Source organism: Triticum aestivum, chromosome 1B (genome assembly GCF_018294505.1).
Source record: "Triticum aestivum cultivar Chinese Spring chromosome 1B, IWGSC CS RefSeq v2.1, whole genome shotgun sequence".
NCBI classification, from domain to species: domain Eukaryota; kingdom Viridiplantae; phylum Streptophyta; class Magnoliopsida; order Poales; family Poaceae; genus Triticum; species Triticum aestivum.
The window spans coordinates 206,532,975-206,545,043 of record NC_057795.1 but is presented as its reverse complement, the minus strand read 5'-3'; the positions used below and the strand labels follow the sequence as shown (position 1 = coordinate 206,545,043).

Below are 12,069 nucleotides of genomic sequence, written 5' to 3'. Positions count from 1 at the left end.
CCCGCCGTAAACACCATGCTCCGACCGCCGCCGCGGAGCCGCGTGCTCGTTCCCGTCCAGCTCCGGCGCCTCCCGCGACCTACCGCGATCTGACCGCACGTAGCCATGTTCGGTCGCACCTTGTCGCCACTCGCCGCGCCTACACACACTACCTCACCCAGGTCACGCCGTTGTGCCGCCTGCGCATGCGCGCGCTTGCTGCTACCTGCTACTGCTGTTGCCGCTTTCTACTACCTGCCGCTGCTGTTTTGCTGTTCTGCTGCCGCTGCTGCCTTGCTCTTTGCTGCTGCTACTCTTGCCGCAGTTGCTGCTCCTTGCTATTGCCGCTGCTACCTGCTCTCGCTCTAGCTGCTATTGCTGGCCATGGCCTTGACCATGGCCAAGAGCACCATGGGCGTTCTGTGTGTGTATGACCGGCTTGGCAATTAAGGGGGTGTTTGGTTTAGGGACTTCTTAGTCCTAGAGACTAGAAAAAGTCCCTAAAAAGTCCCTAGGAACCAAACGGGAGGGACTTTTTCTACAAGGACTAGAAAAAAACTCTACTGGAGAGTTTTTTTTTATTAGTCCCTGGGGCTAGAAAAAGTCCTAGGACTTCTGAACCAAACACCCCCTAATAAGGACATTAAAACTGAGCCTCAACCGAGCTCTCTCACGCCATACTGATTTCTTGCCGTCCGTTTTAGTCATTGGAGAGTTTCTAGCCGTCAGATCTATTGTATCTATGGACCTCCAGCGCACTTTGAAAATTCTGGCCCAACTGTCCTAATGGGCAGCTGCTCCAGGAGAAAAACCGAGTCTTCTGGTAAACTGGGCCGCTTACCCAGCCCATTTTGCTCCCGTCCCCGAAAGAAAAAAGCGAGCGCTCCACACGGGGGTCGATACAGAGGAGGGGATCGGTCATCGGCGACAGAGGGATCGAGCCGCGCCTGATGCAGGCGACGAGGTCGATCGATCCAGCCGACGCGCGCGCATTGCGGCCGACGCGGGCGATCGCCTGCGAGGGGATCGAGCTGTCGGTGCAAGACGGGATCCAGCGGACGCACACATTGCGGGGTGACTCGGTGGGCGCTCGATCCAGCCGACACTGTCGATTGGGCTTCGAGGGACAAAGGGAAGGGACGCGAGCGATGAAGGCCGACGCCTCAGCTGATCGAAACTGCTCCGCGGTACTTATAGACGCAATAATAATTCAGTTTATGAGCCCACATTCACGCCGAGGGTTACAGAGGTACTCCCTCCGTAAACTAATATAAGAGTGTTTAGATGACTATTTTAGTGATCTAAACGCTCTTATATTAGTTTACTGAGGGAGTATATGCCTATATATGCTTCCTCCCCTGCCACTCTTCGCTCACCCTGATGCTGGGTAGGTTTCCTCTTTTCAGTTCATGTAAGATTCAGTGCCAAGCAATTACATTATTCTGGCATCTTTGAGCATGATACTCGGGTAGGTTGCCTCTTTTCAGTTCAGGCTGTCTATACTCGACTGATTTGGGCACATCTTAGAGCTTGGTACTGGGATTATTTGTTCGGCAGTTCATAATATGAATTGGCTTTTGGACAGGTACTTACTCCACGCCTCATCCTTATACATTTTACCATCGATGTTTTTACGCTGCATGTGTTATTCATTATTGCCATGCTGCTATATGGAACAGATTAGAAAACTATGTTACAATGTGTAAAAAACCGTCCTTGATGTTTTGATCTTTAGAGGATAAATTGATGTCGGCTCAGACAACTGACTTATCGATCTGATCCTTTATGTTGTGTGACCGTCTGATCGTTGGTAGCCAATAATTTCTTCTCTTTGTCTGGTGTGCAGCATGCAAGAGAAAATCCCCTTAACCATGTTCTGTTCTGCTCTGCTCATGTTCTGATTATGTTAATCATCTGGCCAGTTGACAAGGGAACCTACCCTGAATCTCTTCCTATGATCTTATTCAACTTGTGAGGTGAATTGACAGATTATGCTTCTTATTAATTCGGTACTAATTTTGTGAACACTTATATTAAATAAGCTGTACATCAGTTAATGAAAAATACTACATGGATGGAATTTTGTAGCAATAGAGAAGTATGCTTATTAGGACTATGCTTACATTAAGAATGTAGACAATCAATATTTTGCATGACATAGATACTTCTACATCAATCTTATTGTTTCTGTGCAGTGTTAGTTAGTTATCATTGCAGTATGGAACTTTGCATGTTAAGAAACTCCCTCCTGCTCCTTCCCTCTCCACAGTTGCACTCGCGCCGAAAACAAATTGGATCGTGGGCGGAGCACATAATTGCGAAGTGGAGCTGCTCAGATCGCTGTCGTTCTAGACTGATCCTCCAAATATTGCAGGAAAAAAGTAGATCATGCCGATGGCAGTGGCCGGCGTCACTTCCTCGATTCTCAACGGGTCTGTGTATTTCACCTTCTGTGCATCGCCTACTTTCTACAATAAGTTAATTACTCGATTTGGTCTCCGTGATGTCGAATGGGAGAGGAAGACGAGAGGCTGAGCACGAAAGCATGCCAAGGAGAGTTGAACTCATCACATATGTGTTTGGGCCCTCCCCACCTCGACCTCTACCGGCGGTGCCCTTCTCATGGTTACAGCAGCGTCTATATATTTAGGAAACTTTCGATCGTTATATGGTCCAAATGGACGGGCGTGGCAACGTGGTTAGAAGGTGATGCGCTGGTTCTAATTCTCGTTTGTTGTCTACATATACTGTTGTGTTCTCTGTCCAATTCATAATTTCAAATGATTGCAGCATCTCTACAAGGAGGAATTCGAGCTATGTGCTGCTTGGTTTCTTTTGTTCTTCCAGCTGAATCTGCCGGCATACAATAGCTAACGGACAGGCCAGTATCAGTATGCTCTTATGCCTCATCTCACTATCTTAGTTGTACTATGTACCCTTTATTCGTATGATATGATTTCACTCTCTATGATTGTTTGAAATAATCAAAGTACACATACTGTTCCTGCCCTATGTAGCAGGTTATTGAGCAAGGGAAAAATGCGCAAAAGAAAGACAAATGTCGTACAAGGCCTGAGGGATCAAATAAAAATATTGTTCTTCCCAGACCAAAATGAACAAAACGTACCTATTATAAACTTGCAGACCAACCTTCTTATTACCACAAGCTTATTTTTACACTGTCCTGCCCAGGTACAAGGTGGGTCTTATTGATGCTGATGAATTAGGGGAACCTGAGTTTGTGTTCTTTGCTTCAGTTGCTGAACAAGCTATTGGCAAGAGACTTGAAGTTATCATGCACGGTGCATCAGACAGCCCATTTGTTGTTCCTGCAGAGTTATCAGTCTTGATATCAGAAATTCACACTTCCCTTAACTATCAATGAGAAGGGCCTTAACCACGGGCAACTCTCTTTCTAAGTGAACGGAACATCAACAGAGACATCTGTGTAAGCTAGCAAGGTGTGTAATTTTGCTTAATACCGATATCCAAATTTCCAATTTATTTACTTTCACCTATCAGTATATCTCTTTGATAGGTAAACACAAAGCAGACATTTAGTGCCCACCCCTCAAAATATTGCAGCGTGGAGCTTCTAATTCCTCTCATGTATCATTGTTTATCCTCTTTTTCTTACCTATAAGGCTAACGCAGATACAACAACAATAAATGCAAACAAATTTATTCATCAGTTACAGATGCATGCTGCAAAATGATAACTGAATACTTATAAATGCCTGAATATCAATCGCCCATTAAACACCGTGTAATGGTCATTAGCCTGTCCTCTCACACACCATTCTAATATAAATATAGAACATTTCCAGTATAGGTTGAATTATTAACCAATTCCTGCCAAAAGGTACCTACGTTCTTAGTTTATGTTTTGTTGCATGGCTTTTTTGGATCTGACATTTTCATACCCTTCTTTCAGATGGATAATCCTACCAATGAACACATTCCAGGAACTGTTGAAGCATGACAGAAGGCCCAGTCCAAGATCATACTTCCAGATGAATTTAGAAATGCCAGCCCGACAACAAATCTAATAGCCCAATATCCTTGCCTTGTTTAATCCTCCTGTCATCTCATGTATACCTCTGGCTTTCAATATTCAATAAAGGATGGAGCTACACAACTAAAAACAAAATCTCAAGCTAAAATTACAATACAGAATTACTAAACAATGTGTCAACGTATTTTCGTATCAATTCCTACCATTAAATCGCACAAATTGACGGGCGCAGCAACGCGCGCCGGCATGCCCTCTCACGCCTCCATCCTCCTGGTCCGTTGGATCTTAATTTCTGGTCGTCATCTACCGTTGAATCCTCGTTTCAGTCTAAGCTTTCGCGACCTGGGCCGGCTGTTCGTTAAACCGCTACTCCCGTGGAAAAATCGAAGGTTTCTGGTTAACTGGGCCATCTATCCAGCCCATTTAGCCTCGAGCCGTCCGAAAAAGACACCTCAACCACTCGCCGCAGAAAAAAAGAGAGGACAAATTGCTCGCTTCCCTCCCCGACCTCTCCTCTCCCTCGTGACCTGGAAGAAAAAGGAAATCGCCGCATCGCCTCTCCATCACCATCTGCATCCCCCTGTTTCATATATTTATCTCATGATCTTTGGGGCGAGACCCTAGACATACTTTTGCGGCGGCGCCGCCCTTGCAACGCGCGCGTCCGTGCAACCGCAGCAGCCATGCCCGACGAGCCTAATCTCGGCAAGTACATCGCCTGCATCATGTACCTGAAGTCGCGGGACGGCAGGAGCCATCGCAGACCGGGTTGAGGAGGCTGAAGAGCGGCTGACCCGCGCTCATCGTGCACCTCTTCCGATCTCTCTCCTCTCGTGAGCCCTGGGCGGAGGAGGGATTCGTTGCTGCAGGAGGGGATCGATAGGAAGTAATCACTCTTCATGGCGGATGATGTGCGCCCCACGCAGGTGGGGCTTATTGGCTGGTTTCCTCTCTGTTTCCATCCTTCGCTGCATCGGTACAGGTACGAGATTATGTACCACAAATCTTTCATGGATTCGATGATTTTAAGGTCTGGTCTCCCAATTTTCCCTGGAATTTCTTAGAAAGAATGGCGATGTGTACCACGAATCTGATGTATTGTTGATTATGTTTATTTTTGGGTTCACGAGAATAAGGTTGGGAACATAATCTTCACATTTCACATGAAGGAAATTGAAGCCTTAGCAGGTTGATATGGATCATGCGAAGAGCTTCTCCTGATGTGGCGGCCTTGTGTGATTATTGATTGCCAATCATTGTTTGTGGCCCAATATGACTGGTTTCAATCCTTTATTCTTTGTTTTTCTACAGCCTTAGGTTCTCAACTCTTGCTCATCTGCTCCTTCCGGCTCAGCGTCCTTGGCGTAAACAAGAATCGGCAATGATTATATTGTTAGCTCGACCACCAGGTAGTCATGGTAGTTAAATCAAGTGCTTCGCAAAACCCCTGTAAGGAGATGGTGCTTTGCAAAATTCAAGTTTGTCTTTCTGATGCTACACTTTCAATGATACTATTTTTTTTGTCACACTATATTACAGAAGTGCAGCAAAAGCATCCATCTACTCAACGTGTGATACAAGATGATCTAAGATGCTTGCACTGCCAATTTATTATGCATATTGTGGTGAAAGTTTGTTTCTCTGAACTCCTTATATGTCAAATAAACTACTAGGGAAGGTGATGTTCTCTTACGGAGCAACTCTAAATTGTGTTATCTGGACCCTGTTTCTGTATTGATTACCTTGGCTGACTGCTTTACCATTTAAGACATTATGTTGCTTCACTTTGAGCAAGTTGTCTTGCATGTTCTACTTGAGCGATTATTTCACTACCTACTACAATTTGATAGTGCGTTTGGACATGATTTTTCTCTTAATAAATGTCCTTATTGTAGATCATATGTAATTAACCAGAGAAGAGCACCTCAAATCTGAGTTAGCACACATTTAATGCAACTGATTTGATTGTGCATTCTATGATGATTTTTAGCTTAAGAAACTTTTGCTTCTTATTGTAGATCATATGGAATTCTTCAACCGTAGAATAACACCTCAAATCTGAGATAGCATACATTCAATCTGGCAGGCAAACAAATCTGAAGAAAACAAGAAACGGTCAATGATAAGTGATACTGACTTTTTATAGTCAGTCAGGAATCTTTGGAATTGTTCATCTACAGTTTCTATAAATAAGGCGACATGTTTTATTAAAAACGTTCCTTTGGACCATCCAGATATGAAGTATTTTTATCGAATTGATCAGATTACTGCTTTCTTTAATCCAACTCATGTAACCTCTATTTTTGCATGTTCATGGCGAATACTATAGGCATGTTGAGAACTAATGCTACTCTGCTAAGTGATACCTCATTTTTTTAATTGATACAGTTTTGATATGGAAAATTATGGCACTGGTAAACATAACATTTCTTTCTAATTCAGTCATCAAGTACTTGATATACTTATGGACTCTTGCTACCAGTGGCGGAGCTTGCACAAAATGGTTGGGCGGGCCAAGCTGTTATGATTACTACTAACTGTTATTTTGTGGGCTGTCTATAATAGGAGGAGAAGCTCCAGAACTGGGCGGGCCATGGCCCATTCGGCCTTGCCTAAGCTCCGCCAGCCCTTGCTACCATTATAATACAAAACAGATACGTGCAACAACACACCATCTTGGGTAAGTGCCTATGCTAATTTCTGTCAGTTTGATTTGTATTTTGTGATTTTGTTTAGTTAGAGCTTGAATCAAAAAATGATAGTAGATTATGTGAATGATTTCCTTCAGATATAGTCCTTTTTAAGATTCAGTATGTTACACATGTTACCAGCTAGCACATCGACCATTTTGGTACATCAACTGTTGGATGAGAAATCTACGCTATATATATCTGGTTTGCACTGCTTATATTTTATTCCAAATATTACCAGACACGTATGTTCCCAAATAATGACATTGTTCTTCAAAACTAAATAATTGTTATGTTCTTTAAAATGAAATAGACACGTGGAAATATTTGTTGAAACCACTACCATCCCATTGGAACAAACTGGATGGCTACTATTCTGCATCATTAGGTTCCTCATGGAGAAAATGTGTACACGACAAGAAATCAGATAATATCATTTTTTCTAGGTAAGGGTAAATCAAAGAACATCTAAAAATAAAGATAAGATATCAGGGAAGAGATAAGATTTGAGCTGGGGTCCATGGGACAATACAAAAAACCATGTTCCATAATAAGCCCAATGAATATGATGGGACATTCATACTGCACTCTCACGTTGAAAAGAAACTTGAACTCCATGTTTTAGAAAATATTCTAACACTATAATAAAACATTCAAAATCGATGGGCGCGGCAACGCGCGCCATCGATGATCTAGTTGCCATGGAGACCGGCCCTGATTAGATTAGGGACTAAGCCCTCTCTAGTACTAACCGACCCCACTTTGAGTCTATTACATGGGCCCCCCACTAGGTAAATTGTTTAACTAAAATAATTTTAACACATGTCCCACTGACATATGGGTCCCACTGCTAAATAAAACCAATTAGTTAAAATAGTTTAACACCAGTCCATGCCATGCGGGCCCTTTGACCATGTTGACCAGTCAACGTTGACCGAGTCAACTGCTGACTGTGCACTGTTGACTTTTACCCTGGCCCATTGTCAGCCACACATTACACCCTTGGGTACACTTCTCTGTGTACCCATAGCATTTAGTATTTATTCGAATTTCGAATTAAATAAAATAATAATTTTAGAAAATGTATAAAACTTTGAAAAATCATATAAAATAATCCATAACTTGGATGAAAATGTTTTATGCATGAAAGTTGCTCAGAACGACGAGACGAATCCGAATACGTAGCCCGTTTGTCCACCACACATCCCTAGCATATCAAACACGCAACTTTTCCCCTCCGGTTCATTTGTCCGAAAACGTGAAACACCGGGGATACTTTCCCGGATGTTTCCCCCTTCCGCCGGTATCACCTACTACCGTGTTAGGGCACAGCTAACACGCTCATTGTCATGTCATGCATCGTCATGCTTATGTTTGCATTATATTTATTGCTTTCCCCCTCTTCTCTCCGGTAGACTACGAGACCGACGCTGCCGCTGTCCAGTTCGACTACGGAGTTGACGACTCCTCCTTGCCAGAGCAACCAGGCAAGCCCCCCCCCCCCCTTGATCACCAGATATCGCCTATTCTTCCCTCTACTGCTTGCATTAGAGTAGTGTAGCATGTTATTGTTTCGATTAATCCTATTCTGTTGCATAGCCTGTCATTGTTGCTACATCTGTTGATACCTTACCTGCAATCCTAAATGCTTAGTATAGGATGCTAGTTTACCATTAGTGGCCCTACATTCTTGTCAGTCTGCCATGCTATACTATCGGGCCGTGATCACTAGGGAGGTGATCACGGGTATACTATACATACATATTATTCAGGTGATGACTAAAGTCGGGTTGGCTCGTTGAGTACCCGCACGTGATTCCGATGTGGGGGCTGGAAGGACAGGTGGCTCCATCCCGGTAGAGGTGGGCCTGGGTTCCCGACGGCCCCCGACTGTTACTCTGAGGCGGAGTGACAGGGCAGGTTGAGACCACCTAGGCGAGAGGTGGGCCTGGCCCTGGTCGGCGTTCGCAGTTACTTCATAATAACACCCTTAACGAGATCTTGGTATTTGATCTGAGTCTGGCCACTGGCCTATACGCACTAACCAACTACGCGGGAAAGATATGGGCACTCGACGTTGTGGTATCAGCCGAAGCCTTCATGACTTCAGCGACTGAGTGGCGCGCGCCGGATTGGAACGTAAGCCTGCTCTTGTATTAAGGGGGCTAGTTCTGCTTCTGGCCGCGTACGCAACGTGCAGGTGTGCAATGGGTGATGGGCCCATACCCCTGCGCGCATAGGAGTTAGACTGGCATGCTGACCTCTCTGTTGTGCCTAGGTGGGGCTGCGACATGTTGATCTTCCGAGGCCGGGCATGACTCAGAAAAGTGTGTCCGACCAAATGGGATCGAGCGTGTTGGGTTATGTGGTGCACCCCTGCAGGGAAGTTTATCTATTCGAATAGCCGTGTCCCTCGGTAAAAGGACGACCCGGAGTTGTACCTTGACCTTATGACAACTAGAACCGAATACTTAATAAAACACACCCAGACAAGTTCCACAGACAACCCGGTGATTGCTTTTCCACAGGGCGACGAGAGGAGGATCGCTGGGTAGGATTATGCTATGCGATGCTACTTGGAGGACTTCAATCTACTCTCTTCTATGTGCTGCAAGATGGAGGCTGCCAGAAGCGTAGTCTTCGATAGGACTAGATATCCCCCTCTTATTCTGGCATTCTGCAGTTCAGTCCATCGATATTGCCTCTTTACACATATACCCATGCATATGTAGTGTAGATCCTTGCTTGCGAGTACTTTGGATGAGTACTCATGGTTGCTTTTCTCCCCCTCCCCCCCTTTCCTTTCTTCCTGGTTGTCGCAACCAGATGCTGGAGCCCAAGATCCAGACGCCACCGTCGACGACTCCTACTACACTGGAGGTGCCTACTACTACGTGCAGGCCGCTGACGACGACCAGGAGTAATTTAGGAGGATCCCAGGCAGGAGGCCTTCGCCTCTTTCGATCTGTATCCCAGTTTGTGCTAGCCTTCTTAAGGAAAACTTGTTTACTTATGTTTGTACTCAGATATTGTTGCTTCCACTGACTCGTCTATGATCGAGCATTTGTATTCGAGCCCTCGAGGCCCCTGTCTTGTATTATGATGCTTGTATGCCTTATTTTATTTGTAGAGTTGTGTTGTGATATCTTCCCGTGAGTCCCTGATCTTGATCGTACATGTTTGCGTGTATGATTAGTGTACGATTGAATCGGGGGCGTCACAATCAAGGTGGGGATCATTCCCTTCTTTTTAAGGGATGTGATCAATGATTTCGTTCATCCCACTCGCGCATAATGTTATGAGTATATTGCGAAGTGGAGAGGCCTGCAGCGCAGTAAAAGGACCTTTGGTATTTCAATAACCTATAAAATGGGGAACGACGATCGCTATCGGTGTACGCCTTCTGAAAGCGCAGGTTCACTCCCGGAGGGGGTGAATGGGAGATTTTTTGTGATTCGTCAAACTCTGAATAATTTGGCGAAGATCGGAGTGAAGAAATAGAAACACAAGGGAAACTAAGTCATCACAAAATCAAAGTACATTCAACCAGCATAGAGAAGAGTGAAGAACATGCAATCATACAATTATAAATGCATGAACAGAATGAACCGAGGAAATAAAAGATAGTGCAATGAAACACTTTAGTTCAAATTCGTCAGAGCACAGTCACAAATTTTTCAGCAGCGAAATAAAGTACGAGAGGGTTGAGGACACTGAAACCAGGTAGGCTCGGTGAAGACAGTGGATTTGGTAGACCAGTTCCAGTTGTTGCATCAATTGTACGTCCGGTTGAGGCTGCCGAGTTGCAACTTAGGACACACAATCCCCACCTTATTCCTCTCGATCTAAGGTCACTTAGTCCTCACCCAATCACTCGTGTTAAGTCTTCAAGGTAGACTTCCAAAACCTTCACAGACTTGTTCACCGGCACACCATAATGACTCTTGGTGTACTCAGAACTTGATGCCTAACCATTTCTAAGAATGACAGTTTTCAAAGGTAATAGGCATCAGATCACATAGATCAATCTCTTCAGTGATGCTCAATCACTTTGGCTCTGGGTTTATCCTTGCTTAGGATTCTCTCAAAGTCGACAAACGATGGGTTGCTCTCTTATGACAAGTTTCAGTTTCTCTCGGAGCAGCCAACCAACAAGTGGCTATAGGGGCGGCTATTTATAGCCAGGGGCAACCCGACATGAAATGTCATAATTGCCCTTCTCTGATTCGACCATCATCAGGATAAGGATCCACTCGACAGTTGGTACGCGGCGCAGCAACGGTCGGAATTTGAAATCTCAAATTCATCAGGGCACTCAATTTCCTCACTTTTAGGCAGAACGCACTGGCGAATTCCTAACTCCTCAGCATGACCAAATTTTTCAACGACCAAATGAACTTCGTCACTATCACTAGCAATTGCGCCAGTTGTACTGGAGATTTCCAAAGGCTTCACTCAAAATGGCTTTTATGTATAGGTTTGAGCATCACTTTGGAAATGTGAAATATGATTCACCTAGAGCCCCTTTAACAGTACGGTTTTTCCTATGACTCAAAGAAAAAGAAAAGAAACTATGAAAACAAAGTCTTCTTCAAAGTCTTAACATCAATTTCTTCAAAGGCTGTGCCAATTTCATCACCAATTTCTTCACTTGAAGACATACATTTTTAGGGGTCATCTTCCATGTGTTAAACCAAATCTTCTGTGACTTTGTCACGTGTGTATACTCACAAACTCATTAGTTCCTCAACCTATTTGTTGTCAATATTACAGAACCACTAAGGGGGCAATTGATGCACTTACAATCTCCCCCTTTTTGGTGATTGATGACAAATTGGTTAGGTTTCAACGAGAGTAAAAATAATTGAGTGTAAGTACATAGTTTTGAAGAAATTGGTTACAAGATATTGAGTATCTCCCCCTGAAGATGTGCATATGAGGAATTTCCTCTGGATTGCAAATGCACATGGCAGGTTGAATTTGTGGAGATCTCCCCCTATATCTTGGAATCCAATGATGCATGATCATAAGATATTTGAAGAATATGAATGCATGATGAAAATTGGTGTCTGGCGAAATTGTGCATGCATGAGAAGTTATATATACATATGTATATATATATATATGTGTGTGTGTGTGTGTGTGTGTGTGTGTGTGTGTATAAGATCAGCGCATGCATATCAAATGAAGCAAAAGAGCGAGATGACGAATAGTATTAAGTTACAACTCATCAAGAGCACATCCAGAAAAGTTCAAGAGTTGCAACTTAAGCAAAAATAGCCCATATAAAGACCCGCTTGAAGACTAACTCAAACTTCTCCTCCTTTGTCATCAAATGACCAAAAGGTGAGGAATTTGAGAACTAGCGCCCCTGAAGAAAATCAT

At 44.0% G+C, this 12,069-nt stretch overlaps 2 long non-coding RNA genes across 16 annotated transcripts; both read left to right on the top strand.

Annotated features, from left to right (window-relative positions):
- The first annotated feature begins 832 nt into the window (after positions 1-832).
- LOC123116219 (uncharacterized) lies at positions 833-4,129 on the top strand. Of its 14 annotated transcripts, none has more exons than XR_006456989.1 (6): positions 833-1,166; positions 1,386-1,564; positions 1,826-1,955; positions 2,249-2,685; positions 2,770-3,440; positions 3,914-4,129. It is a non-coding gene; the product is annotated as an uncharacterized lncRNA (long non-coding RNA). The 14 variants fall into 14 exon arrangements; XR_006457006.1 differs by having other exon boundaries at positions 833-1,366; positions 1,472-1,564; positions 2,354-2,685; XR_006456996.1 differs by having other exon boundaries at positions 833-1,366; positions 1,472-1,564.
- A 400-nt stretch (positions 4,130-4,529) lies between these two features.
- Positions 4,530-9,605, top strand: LOC123116207 (uncharacterized). 2 transcript variants are annotated; one of them, XR_006456985.1, is made up of 3 exons: positions 4,530-5,443; positions 5,534-6,674; positions 9,511-9,605. It is a non-coding gene; the product is annotated as an uncharacterized lncRNA (long non-coding RNA). The 2 variants fall into 2 exon arrangements; XR_006456983.1 differs by lacking the exon at positions 9,511-9,605 and adding an exon at positions 8,100-8,188.
- The last annotated feature ends 2,464 nt before the right edge of the window (positions 9,606-12,069 follow it).